General features: G+C 38.5%; 1 protein-coding gene across 3 annotated transcripts in view; it reads right to left on the reverse strand.

Annotated features, from left to right (window-relative positions):
- The window catches only part of LOC308384404 (teashirt homolog 1-like), a 174,549-nt gene that overhangs the window by 121,713 nt on the left and 38,888 nt on the right, over positions 1–13,948 (reverse strand). The window lies entirely within an intron of this gene.

The following is a 13,948-nucleotide window of genomic DNA, read 5'->3' on the forward strand; positions in this document are numbered from 1 at the left end:
ACAGCCCCCCCAAAAATCAACTCATAATAATCCATCGAGGTGACTGTAGCTCAGGTGGTAGAGCAGGTCAACTACTAATTGGAAGGTTGGTGGTTCAATTCCTGTCTGCTCCAGTTTGCATTCCATATATCTTTGAGCAACCCCACAAATGTGACTATATGTTAGTGCTTGTGTGAATAAGCCGAGCGCTTTGAGTGCTCAGACAGAGTACAAAAGTACTATATAAGAACCAGTCCATTTACCACACCAACAGAACTACATGTCTCCAGTCTTGTGTGTCTTTTCTAGTTCAGCGTTACCAGCAACTCTGCACACAGATCAGAATTTATTCACGGCGATGAACTGGAACGTACATTCACAGCCACTTTATTAGGGACACCAGGTCAATCACCAATCTGATGCAGGTCTAACACAGAGAGACAGACACACTCACATTCACACCTGTGGGCAAGTTATTATTGTAGGGTCTTTATCATACCTTCACACCTTAAAGTGAGGTGACTGTTGTTGTGATTTGGTGCTATATAAATAAAATGTAATTTACTTTGGAATTAACCTAACCCCAGTAACTGCATATCATGCAAACATGGAAAGGACCCAGCCAGATGGTGAAGTCCAACTCACGAGCTTCTCAGAGTGAGGTAGAACCTCACCGCTGTGCTGCCCCTGCAATATTCAATAGCTGTGAACAATATGAAAGCACGGCTCCATGGTTCAGGCTGATTCCGGCTACGCACACATCATGTCACAAATGACAAAGGGTGGCCTCCACAGTCACCAGATCTCAACCCAACAGAACACCTTTGGGATGTGGTGGAACAGGAGATTTCCTTTTGTAATCTTTTATAACACATCCCCTCAAATTTTGCTCATAAACAACTTTTGCCTATTGACCATAAAATATATGTTTCCAAACAGGTTATACCATTATTTAATAATCGCAATTCAGGAGTGAAAATGACAGCCTTTCGGTCTGTCATTAAGTGCATTCACTGAACGATGTATCATTTCTGTGTTCACACAAATGCACATGTTTAACTTCAGGAAAGGCTGTGTGGGAAACTGCTAGTGGTAATAAGGAGGTGATAGCATCAAAGCTTGCCACACTTAAAAAAAACACTACAATGAAGAAATAGTAAATATCCCTCGGCCACATAGTTCAGATACTTAATTGCCTTCCCAAGCTCGAGTGCAGTAAATAATTAAATTTTAATTTCTGCTCTCGCCATTGTATTTCCCTAGCTCGTGTTCAGGTGAATATCTGGATTATTTGTTCATTATAATCACTTATTGTCTCAGAGGTTTGCAATTACGTTGAAGGTGCAAACCAGATCCGTCATCGTCACAAATAGCTCCGAGCAAGATCTCAAATCATGTCACCAAATGAAACAGATACATAAAATTTACTAATTTTACATAAATCCATAAACTGCGACCTCTTGTGTTACCCATATTTAATGATGTGTGCACAGGAGTGACGTGGACTATCATTACCAGGTTATGAAACCTGTCGTATGCACCGAGGCAGTTTTATGAATGTATACGATAGCTGTCGTTAAATGTCATTTGTTATTTTGTTCAGGTTTAATGTGAGGTTTCAGATGTGTCTTTTTTATGATAGCTTGACATTTGAAGTTTGAAATGTGGATGCATTTTGCTTTTTTGTAAGAGAGCCTTGATCAAAGATGTGCACCCTGTCTCCAGTACAAGCAGAGAGAAAAACATTTTACGACCACTACTGAACGCTTTATTATGAATGGACCTTAACTTGTACCTAATTCATCAACTGGGTCATCAGATGTGTTCATTTGTCTTGTTAACAGCTTGGCAATAATATAAAATGAAGTAACAGACACACGCTCTGTGGATCTGAATCAACCTCACTCTATGTATTGTGGCCACAACTCTTTGAATTGAGGTGTTTTCAGTCCCAGTGCCACAGGTGTATAACATCAAGCACCTAGCCATGCAGTCTGCCTTTACAAATATTTGTGAAAGAATGGGTCGTCTTTAAGAGCTGACTGAATTCAAGCTTGTTATTGTAACAGGATTTCACTTTTGCAACAAGACAGTTTGTGAAACGTTGTGAAATCTTCCCTACTGGACACTCCATGGTAAACTGCGAATGACAATAACAGTATCTCAGCTACAAAGTGGTCGACCACATAAAGTTAAATGGACTGATTCTTATATAGTGCTACTCTCCCAGAGTACTCAAAGCGCACTATACAACATGCCACATTCACCCAGTCACACCGATTCTCACAAGCACTTTCTCTAAACTTAGCACTATCTAACCACATTCACACACACATTCATACTCCGATGGAGAGGAAAGCAACTTGGCATTAGTATCTTGCCCAAGGACACTTGGCATGCAGACTGGAGGAGCTAAGAATCAAACCACCAACCTTCCAATCAGTCGGTGACCTGCTCTACCTCCTGAGCTACAGCCACCCTGCAAAGTTAAAGCGTTGGGTTGCCAAGCGCTAAGGCTAAATTTAAGGTGTTTTATGGTTTAACATAAACCCTGGTGAAATTCTTTCAGCGTTACAATACTTTAAACAGTACCATGATGCACCGTATGAATTTTCACATTGTTATTATATATAGTAAAGCAACGTTTGGATTTTTACAAAGAAAAAATTTGGACTCACTGAGTAAATATAAACCTTTCCACATGATGGGGGAAATGACATTTCTTTCATCAATCATATTTTCACTAGTTGTTATGTTTCATTTTATTACAGATGGGATCTGTCATCAACACCTCCTCGTCTAACCAGATGACTAATGTAGATATTCAAGTGTTGTGTTAAATGTCTTTGCCACTACAGTTGGCTTACATTTGTTGGATAATGTAAGTAAGTTGGATCAGGAATTTCTACCTATGATCTCTGTTAATAAAACAGTGTCCATGTTAATTATATAAACATTCTAACAAACCAGTACTTCTAAAGTAGTAGACACAGTGGAAGCCATGATGCAGTATTTACATGAAGCATAATTCACAACGCGTCACACGATTTATTAACTGAATTTCAGACTACTGTGCTTTATGTCATGTCCGCTGTCATATCATCATCAACATTATGTTTGAAATAGACTGACCAACTAGGGAACACATCTTCCCCTCTCCTTTTCTATTAGCGCTAGCAAAATTTGAAATGAAGAGTCATTCATCTAGATCCAGCAGCAAACAAAATCAAATAAATCAACACTTTGCCCAAATATAAAAATATTTGTGCTGTGGGCAGATAATTAATGACCACAGCTGCTCTAATTAAAAGCCATCTGAGTTCCATTAATCTTGGTTGTTCGGTCCCGTCGTTTCTCAAAGTGGACAGCCACGCCTTTCCTAAGCAATGCCCATTGTCCTTGGACTTATTTTTCAGGTGATATGGAAGGCCATTGGTGCTTTATTAGGATCACGAAGAAACATGAAAGCATAATCATTTATGGATTCCGAAGTGGGCACAAAGAAAATCTCGCTTATCTCCCTCCAGTTTGGATTTAATATCGTGTGGAAACTGAGCATTGTAGGGACTAAAGCGTTGCTTCAAATAAGACAAATTTAAAGAAAAAGATTTTTCTTTTCTTATGGACAGGTTAAAAAAAAGGTTAAAAAAAAAAGAACTGATCAATTAGTAAATATAATTGATCTTCATCTCACTCAGATCTACTGTCAGCATGAACACTGTATCCATGAAAATGCTCATAAATACTTCTGGAAACATAAACAGCATGGCACACAGGATAACTTAAGCCTCTACCTGTTTTGAACGGTGAAACTTTGGTAGAGGTCGATGGATATATGTTGAGATTCAATGACATTCAAGTGATTCAAGTAGCATTTATTTCTGAAAGCGTTAATAGATCAGTTCAACTGCAGAAAATCCTTTAACTAATATAAAGCCTAAAAATTATGTTAATACCGAATATTTAAGTCATACGTACCTCCTACAGAGGAACAATGTTTTATTGAAATTCAGCTAATTTGTTTCCCCAGTTAGCAGTTCATTACCTTTCCGGAGTGAAAAAAGGGAAATTTGCCAACAGATTACTATAACTCTGCAAGACAAACACTTTGGAGAGAAGGACTGTGGATTTGTCCCTCAGCACCTCGACTTAAATTGACTTGAAGTCAATGGGATGTGGAAGGAAAACCTGTCTGCAGTGTTAGAGTGCACCTGGACAATATTTCAAAAACATAATTTAAGTTAACTATAGGACAAAAGTGCGACTGAATGCTTGCTGATAGTGCCGTTGATCCTAGAATTCTGCACTACTGTTTGAACAAATCCAGACTGGATTCTAGCTTGTGCAACAGTAACGTTTCAGCTCTAATAAGTTTTCCTTTTTAAATCTAGGATTCGCCTCGCCAATAAAAGGTGCAAAATTACACTTTAAAAAAAAATTGAGTGATTTTAAATATAACCCATATGATTATACAGCGGTTATATGTTTAAGTTAAATGTTAGGTGTGTAATCACAGCTGAAAAATGTTCAATTTCTTGAGTCATATATATAAGATACCGTCATGCGGTCACTGGGAACAAGGCTGTCTGAAGTACACCGCTTCACTTTACCTACCACACACACTGTTCTTAAAAAACAACCCAATATTATCTGTGTTATTGCTTCTTTCAAACTCTTTCCCCCCCCCCCCCCCTCCATCCTTAATTATTCATTTGCTCATATGCTTTGTGCAGTACATAAAATTGTTGATGGTAATCACAGGGGCAATGGCCATTAAGCCCTAATGTGGCTAATGTTTGCCTAATCAAAGTTTTATGGACGGCAATAACTTTGAAAGAACATTTTTTTAATTATCCTTTAATTTGAGACATGATATTGGTGCAATTTCTCATTGCTACAAAGACCAAAACAATAACAACCCCCAGGGGAAACATTATTGTTCTACACATTAAAGGTATGAAGGCAGGGCAAAGCACAAGACCCTTTTTTTTCCTTTTACTTTTTTTTTTTTTTTTAAGCGAACATTCTTCAGCACTTGCAGGAAAATCCATCTGCAGCTCAATTAGCATTGGTAATTGAAAAAACACTGGAAAAGACTGATTCATCCTTTTTTAGGTCTCGCGCTATATTTTAATTTAGTGTAATCTCTTAGAATTGACTTTCATTAATGCTGTGACATTTAGAAACACCAAAGGAGAGGAGTCACGATGACAAGTGTTTTCAACGAGGTTTTTTGTGCATATTCTGCTATTGTGATTTGAAAAACCGTCTTTGAATTGATGGGTAAAACGCTTGTGAAGTGTGAAGGGTGAAAATGTAATTTTTGTCACAATGAAGAAGTCTACATCTTGTTATCTTGCTTCTACCTCCCTAAAATCCCTTTTCTCCCCACTTTCTTTGTGGAGCATACAGTATTTACTTTTTTTTGCAGCCCTCGCCACCCAAGTACAGACATTTGAGTGAGTTTATTAGTTCAAAAGGATTATTATTCTAATGTGAAAATGGAACTAATGGTGTGCCAGATGCTTTTTGCACAATTATCTGAGAAAACAAGTCTCAAGACAAGTCATGTGTTATTATTTGGTCATTTCTCAGAGACCCTTCAAAATTGCCCAATTATGTTCTATTAAGGCAAGGCCAACCCTGTCAATCAATGAAGCAGCATTTGCCCCTGCCTTCAAAGACAGTCCACTCAATATTTAATGGCTCTCAGAAGTTTGCAGTGCAGCTACATGAAAATGTTGCTCAGACCAATAAAGTTTGTTTTTCTCCAACAGGCCAGAATGTGTTGCTCTGGTTATTGGCATAGATTTTCTTGCTTTATTTTCTTTTGAAAAGGAGACAAAAGGACATTGAACAACTGGTTTCTATTCATACACATGCCTATGAATGAAATGAAAAAAAGCCCTTTGTGGAAAAAAACCCCTTTGCTACATAATGTACACTAAGAACGCCAACATTAATAGTCATGTGAAAATGACAGTTTACATAGGTTTCTTTGTCCTGTGAAAAACAAAGTGCGTCCCATGATTCATTCGCTTATAGAACCATCTTTAGCAACCATAACATTAATAATCAATAACAATAGCAATTAATGATCATTAGTAATTGCTATGTATGACTTTACCAAGTTTCCACAGCACTGTGGGGGAATTCTGGGCACTTCTTTATGCACCGCTCTTATAAGAGCTTTCAGTGACGTTGAGGTCTAGACCTTGTAACAACGCTATTCTTTTCTTTTTCAGCCATCCTGGTTTTTATTTGCTGGGGATCAAAGTCCTGTTAAATTTAAGCCAAGCTTTAGCTGTCGGGCAGATCGCCTCACATGTGACTTTTGAATAGTTTCAACTGAACTTACAGACTGAAAAGTGCCCTGTGGCAAGCCTAAAGCATCATCCCATCATTACTGTGACCGTGCTGATATGCTACGTTTGGTTTTCACCAAACATGGCACTGCACATTCTGGCAAAACGACTCCACTTGTCTTGTGTCTTTTTCAGATGCATATTTGCGGCCATGTTTTTTAGAGATAAGAGTTTCTTATGGTAACTGTTACAAAAAGACTCTGAGCATTAGTCTCACCTTCGTATGAGGACGTTCTAGCCTTTCAATTGTGTGGACATTATGTTAACAAACGTAATATTGTACACAAGAAAAGGTGGACAAACTTTGGCGTTTATAGAGGTGGTTCAGTTAATCAAGTGCATTTGATACCCAGCACTTGGCTGTTACTTACCTTCTTACTTGTACTTTGTTTTTCACAGGACTAAATAGACCTTTTTCACAAGGTAGCATTTTTAACTACAAACTGGATTAAAGTGAAGTTTTTGTCACAAAAAAAAAAAGAATTATGCTGTAAACATTTAACAGAGACATTCAAGTGGGCTACGTGGAATAATTACATGAAACTGGATGCTTGCTCTCTTCTAATAATGAATTACATATGAAACATTTTGTCATGATTTGAGCAACTAACAATTTTCTGGTGTCTGTGTTGTATTTTCCTATGCATGTATAGAATATGAATCAAATGAGACACTGTGATGCTAAACATACACACCACTCTCCACAGATACGCAAGAAGGTGGGATCACAGTAAAACCGGGCTCAACCACTCAACTGTGGGACGATAGGTCGGCGAGAAAAAAAAAAAAAAAAAGAGGCCCTACCAGTCTCTGAAAGTGCAATGCAAAGATGTTTCACTTTAATGATTGCAATGATTCGTTCTTACTAATATTTTTGTACTCCATCATCATCATGGCTCAGTCATTAACTACTGTGTCTTTTATATATTCCATGCATCAATCCCTCAGCACGACGTACATCTCCCGTCAAACCAAGACTGGTAGACTGCACCACCTACAGTTTCTAATTAAGCAGCTAAGAGACAGACTACTCTGGGATGAGTCATGAATTAGGTGTATGTTGTTGAAACTCAACAATAAGACACCATATAAAATAAAGCTTCAGCTATTTTTGGTTTGGCTTAAATTTTTGATGTCCTGCCACTGTTGTGCCCAAAAGTCTCATCATCCCCTGCTGTTCCCAGTTTGCTAAAACTTGTGCTAGGTCAGCTCCAAACACATGCACCGCCACTGGGAATTTCTGGCAATCCGCTTGTCACATTTGAGCAAAACATCTGTTGTTTTACTGGCCTGGCCAAACCCATTCTGTCGGAGCGAATTAGGGAAATGGGAAACAGTGTCACCCATGAATCTGACACCATTGCCGTATTGGCTTTTAGCACGCATGCAGAATAGACTCGATTGGAGTTGAGAATACGACACGCTCAAACAGTGCACTTAACATTTTTTCCAATTTCCATCACAACTAGCATTCTAAAAATACCAGGTGAATAGCGGGGAGGTTGGGATACGATAAATAAAGCTTCTGTGACGTGGCCCAGCGCTGCAATCAATCTCATCTCCCAGCATCCCCTTCTCTCCGTTTCTCTCTTTGTTTTCATATCTCAGTGTCGCTCCCTCTTCGTCCTACATCTCCCTCCTCTCTGTCTAACTCTATCTTGCTTGAGAGCTAGCATATGTCTCCAATCATTTCCTCCCAGCCCCCCACCCCTTTGCCTCTGCCTTCCCCCTAGATTTCCTCTCTTCCCCTCCGTTTCTTCCCCAGTTACTCCTTCATCTCTCCCAGTTTGACTCGAGCGGTGACTGGTGCAGTTATCAATCACGGAAGCCAAGCCTTGTCAGTGACGACTGAACCCAGAGGCGCCCCTCTCCCCTCACTCTCTCTCCCTCTCTTTATCTGTCTCGGTCTCCTTCCTTTAACAAATTTGTTCCAGTTAATAAGCCCTCCCAAATGACCCCCTCTTCCTAATTAAGCACAGGCAGCATGTAGGGAAATATGATACTTAATTAATGATGAGATAAACTCTCTCCAAAGGCCCTGTCAGAAAACCATGACACCATGTTTGGCGGTTTGAAATCAAATTAATATGCCGAAAGACAGAGAAGAATAACTGATGAGAGATTTCACTCTACCTTTTCCAATTCTTCATCACCATTCATTCATCCAAATTCCAAGCAAGAAAATTCCACGCATCCAACCAAGTAATTCCACAGTGTGTTATTAGGTACACTCAACATTTTTATCAGTGCTTTTTTTGTTTTGTTTTTTTGTAGCTGTAAAGCAAACTGCTCAAAGCAGTTTTTTTTAAAGCTATATCAGCTCAGGTTTAGAGGAGCAAGTGGAGCAGTTTAAATCTTTGAGTAAAAAAATGCACAGTTAAATTCAAAAGTTGTGTTCATGCACTACGTGTTGACATCTGTGGAGAAGATACATGTAAGGGGAAAACCTTGTTTTTTTTAAAGTACCATACAGTAGGCAACATGCATATATGTATCCATATGGCTACAAGTGTTCTACTCTGTCCTTAGACGCTAAAGAAAAAGAAGAAAACCCACAAGCAAAGGAGAAACTACACTTGGAAGATGGTGACTAGTGCAGCAGGTGTGTTAGCTCTGCAGTAACTTCTAGATAAGAAAGGTAGTATGGAAGTGCTTTGCACTGTTATCCATTAATACACATGACCTTTAGATTTTTTTGTGAGAGAGCCAGGTCCATACTTTAAAATTGGCTAAGATTGCGACAATGCTTAAGCTAGCATAATTTAACAGATGTCATACCTAATAGTAAGTTTTGTAGGCCACTTAAGTCTGTCCTTCTAGCAAAATACAGTGTTAATATTTTACATGAAACAGACTTTTACCACCATGTTAGTGACTCAAAATTAAATGTAATTAAATGTTTGTAATAATGGAGTTTAAATGTATATAGGTTAATAATTTTGTATATGAGTGGGTTGGTTTTGTTGCTATTTTTTTATTATTTTTATGATGGCATTAAGTTGTTATTGTAAATTGTGTAACTTTACCGGTATTGGTGCAAAATCTATGATGTTGTGGTCTCCCGAACCTTTATTTTTGTTCTAATTAGTAAATTACGCTGCACTATAAACATAGTGAGTAATTTTCCCTTTCTGCCCACCAGACGCCCTCAGATTTTAATGCCTTCTCAGGTCACTTATTAATGAACTCCGTTTCCCACCTTTCTCTCTTCCTGTCTTTGTATTCCACCTGTCCTGTGCATGTCTACTTATAAGCTTCATTTGGTCATAATTAAAATCAGTCAACGGCTACTGCCTGCTAGGTGTGTTTCTGCATTTGGGCCCTTGATCCTGTTCCCCTTCATTCTGCAACACGGTAACTTGGAGAATATGATGAGATAGTGCATAACAAAGAGAGACGTCAGCATACGTCTGTTAAGGGTGCCCTCAACATTCAGACACAGACATCATAGTCATACAGCACCATCGTGAGCTTTTACATGCCAGAACGTTTAATATACAAACTATTCAAATATTCAAATTAGTTACAACAAAGACTCCTTCAATCAGAAGTAGCTCGCTCGCCAGTGCCAACAAAGAATGTAAAAGACACTGACTGACAATAATTTATTCTCTTATCTCATTACTCTTTATATGATTTCAGCAAACTACAGTTTCTTTAATCATGTCCAACATCTCATTGTTTTATTGTGTTTTCACAAGCTTTAATTAATGGCTGACAGAAAATCGCTTTTAATAATGCACGGATAATATGTGTCCAGAACATATGGGATACTTTATTCATATTCAACATAAATTGTCAAATTCTGTCTGACAGACCCTTGCAGAAGTAGGCCATTCTGATGTAGAAGCAAAGACGAACAAAGTTCTTTTTCAATTTCTGTCAAATATTTAAAGACTCATTTATAACTTTCAAGGGAATAACACAGGCGGATGCAAGTCAGGTTATAGATGGCTTTTCTGTACTTATATTAATAAAAACTATAAAATAATTAAATAGCATAGCATGACGAATATACTTGTCCTGTTACCTGTTGCCAGATAAAAATTCCTGTTTCATCAAAACACATCGAATGTGTCCTCTTTGCTATTTACACGGGTTGCTTTCTATAACCAAAAATCTTGTCCCGAACCTAAAGACTCTGTATTTTCATAATTTGAGGTTATTTTGCTAACTGACTAACATTGAAACGTCTGTGGCTACTACCAAGGGAAAGACGGTTACACTTGCTGCCAAGAGGTTGCTGGCAGTTGTAAAACTGGTGTCAGATTGCTACAATTTCATTAATTGGCATGCAAAATGCTGACTTGTCTACACACTTGTCACTGAGGAGTTGTGACAAACCGGAAATTAAGCAATCACCATCACAGAAATAGTTGCAGTAGCAAAACCTTTACAATGAAGCCAAACATTACTCATGCTGGCACGTTTACCACTCAGCAAGTAGTTGGCAAATATTTGCAGACAAATTGCCATCTTCCATGCAAATCTTTTAGTGCAACAGCCTCTTAATGACTAATTTCACCTAGCAACAGTGAAAAAACATCCAATTCAATTCAGTTTTATTTATACAGCGCCAAATCACAACAACAGCCGCCATAGGTGCTTTATATTTATTATTTATTATTATTATTTATTTATATTGGAAGGAAAAACTCACTTTAAACAGGAAGAAACCGCCGGCAGAACCAGGCTCAAGGAGTGGCGACCGGTTGGGGTCCAGCAACCGCTTGGCAACCAGTCAGTGAATCTGCATTTTTCCCTAGTGACTGGACTTTCTGTGACTGAGGCTTTAAAATGTTCGGTTTACTATATTTTGTTATAGTGCTTGTAGCATTCTGAAAAATAGTGTACATAAAGCAGGAAATCCTAAGAACATGGCAGTGGGATGGATTAGATGTACAAAAGCTCTGGGCTTGGCCATTTGGGACCCAGTTCAGTGTTTCAGTTTTGAAGAGAAAAATGTTGGTCTTCTACTTGTTATAACTCATCCATCATACTGATTCTGTCTTGAAAGGTAGTGTATTAAATTACAGGACCTAGACACAACTTAAATGTATTTTCCTTCTCATATTGCAACACAGCTCCAAAGCTTTAGAAGAGAATACGGATCCGGTAAACTCATGACTGTCTGCCTGTTCTCCTGCTGCGGGCTCACATACTGAGGATATCTTCATGGAATCAAGACGGTCTTATGAAATCTAGCAAGCACGGGTCACTCGGGTCAACAAATCTGGTCCAGATTATATTACCAAAGCTCCACTAAAATGCACAACTATTCTTTTAAATAACTCATAACAGTAGGAAAATTTGTTTGGCAGTTGTTCTACTTAAATGTAGCAAGCAAAATGCATAATTCTTACACATTTTGCTGACATGATGATTATTAAAGAGACTAGCGAAGATGTAAACTATCTTAACCAAGTCGGGCGCTGTGATTGTCTTGCCACTGGAGCTTCTCGTTGTGGAAATGTGTCTCGACAATGACAACTACATTTTAGCTCTTGTTTCCCCTGATCTTCAAATCAAATTTACACTGACTTCTTTGATATGTGCAGAGTGAGCATTTATATCCCTGTGGACTGTGAGAAAAATAAATAAACCAAAACTATCACATCCACAAACAACTAACAACAAATCTGACATATTTACCATAACAGCCGTTCTGAACTTTGGTCTAAATGAAACACATCCATAAAATAAGTGTTTGTTCTGCACCGTCCTTTGAAGTTGGATTTGTTTTTGCTCTTTAATGATTTCTTTCTTCTGATGATGATGGAAGCCGTGCTGACACCTTCTTTTGCTTCATCAAGTTCCGCTGCACAATTACATGAATTTACTTTCAATAAATTACCATCTTTGCATACATCAGTCAAATCATCCAGCTGAGGCATTCGCAAACAATATGCATTATTAATTTCATTGTCAGTGTTTATTTGGTTAACTTGTAACCGACTTGGACAGCCCATTGCCTTGATGATGTATTTAAAAGCATCAGGGTCGGCTTTTTAAAAGGAAATCAGGGGATGACATGCTTCCACACACCACTTCGCTCCCCGCTGAGGCCACTGAGGGAAAAAGACTGAACTCCAGTGAAAGACCAATCAAAAACTCAAAAGATGCATCGTGAGCTGCTGCAGTCAAAACAACAGAATCAGGAAGATCATCCACATCACAGCGATTCTCAGTGAGTGGTTGTTAGCACTGATTGACTATATTTCAATTTAACAAGTTTCTTCTGTCTACAACAGTTAATTGAATGAATATATTGTATTCATAAAAGCGAGCAAAAACAAAAACAAGAGCAAAGAAGCTGAGTTGGGAACCATCTCTCGTTAAGGATTTAAGAGTTCAGTGATTTCAAGCATGTCAGTCATCGATCTAAATAAGAATGAGGAGCTATTGTACTAACTTTCAAACCGCTAATACTGAACACAGTAACTACGGTCAATGATTACCCTTAATGTCAGTTTGCTGTAGTTAGACTATGAATACTATGCCGTATCTTTGAGGTTAGTGCAAAGCTGGGACACAGAAAGTTTAAAAGAGTGATGCATTCCAAATAGACATGTTTGCTAATGCCGGGGAAAACACAGCTAGTGAAGACAAATCAGAGTGAAGAAGCACCCTCTGAAAGTGCCATGTTGCAGCCATCCATTTAGCCCTGAGGGCACCTGGAGGGTGCTGCAATGGCACCTCTCATCTGCCATCAAACTATCATCCCAGATGACAGCTCTTAGGTACACTTCCAGCGAAATTCCAATCTCTTGCACCATCTTACATGGAAGAAAAAACAAGAGCAGACGAAGGTGGGTGGGGTGTACCATCTTGCAAACATTTCACATAATTAGATTACAGCAGTCCTAATTAAAATAGGATCAAGTGGTTTTGTAAAATGCTGATAAGTTGGAACACGACTGAAGGGTGTTTCAAGAAATAATATAATTTCATCCATTTGATTAAAGCACAAACAATGCAACTGATACAGGGTGTCAACATACACTGTTTAATTCATGTAGTTTTATAACAAAACTCCCAAAATGTTCAGTCTACTTTAATATAAAACGTAATTTCCAATGAAGAAGCAAGATCAAGCTCCGTTTTGACACAGTGGCCAAAAATAAGTCAATTATTTCTCAAAGTCTTCAGCTCTAAAGGCATATACATAGCCTGTACTCCACTGCACTTTTTGTTTTTAAGTTGTGTAATTGGCTTTTCTTCTTCTTTCCAATGTCATGTTTTATGTCATGGCACAAACGCTTGATTCTAGAGTGGATGAGTGCCTGGCAACAACAGAGCCACACAGCTTTATCTGCGACACCTAATGATGGCATCCACCTGCTGTTTTATGGTCACAGCTGGAGCAGTGCAGCTCCCATTTGGCCCAAGTGCACAATCTCTCTTTCTCTCCTCCTGTCTCCCTGTGCCATATACTTATCTTCCTTCTTCTTATTCTATCCTTTGCTCTCATCAGGCTCTCGCATTTTCATCTTTAGGTGTACCCAATTTACCCTTGATTCCCTCTCTTTTCCCCCACCTTCATCCACCTCTGTATTCTACACTTTCCCTTCTTTTCTTTGTGCCTCATTGCCCTGATGTTCTTT

The sequence above is a fragment of the Rhamphochromis sp. 'chilingali' genome, assembly GCF_963969265.1.
Source record: "Rhamphochromis sp. 'chilingali' genome assembly, chromosome: 17".
Classification (NCBI taxonomy): Eukaryota; Metazoa; Chordata; class Actinopteri; order Cichliformes; family Cichlidae; genus Rhamphochromis; species Rhamphochromis sp. 'chilingali'.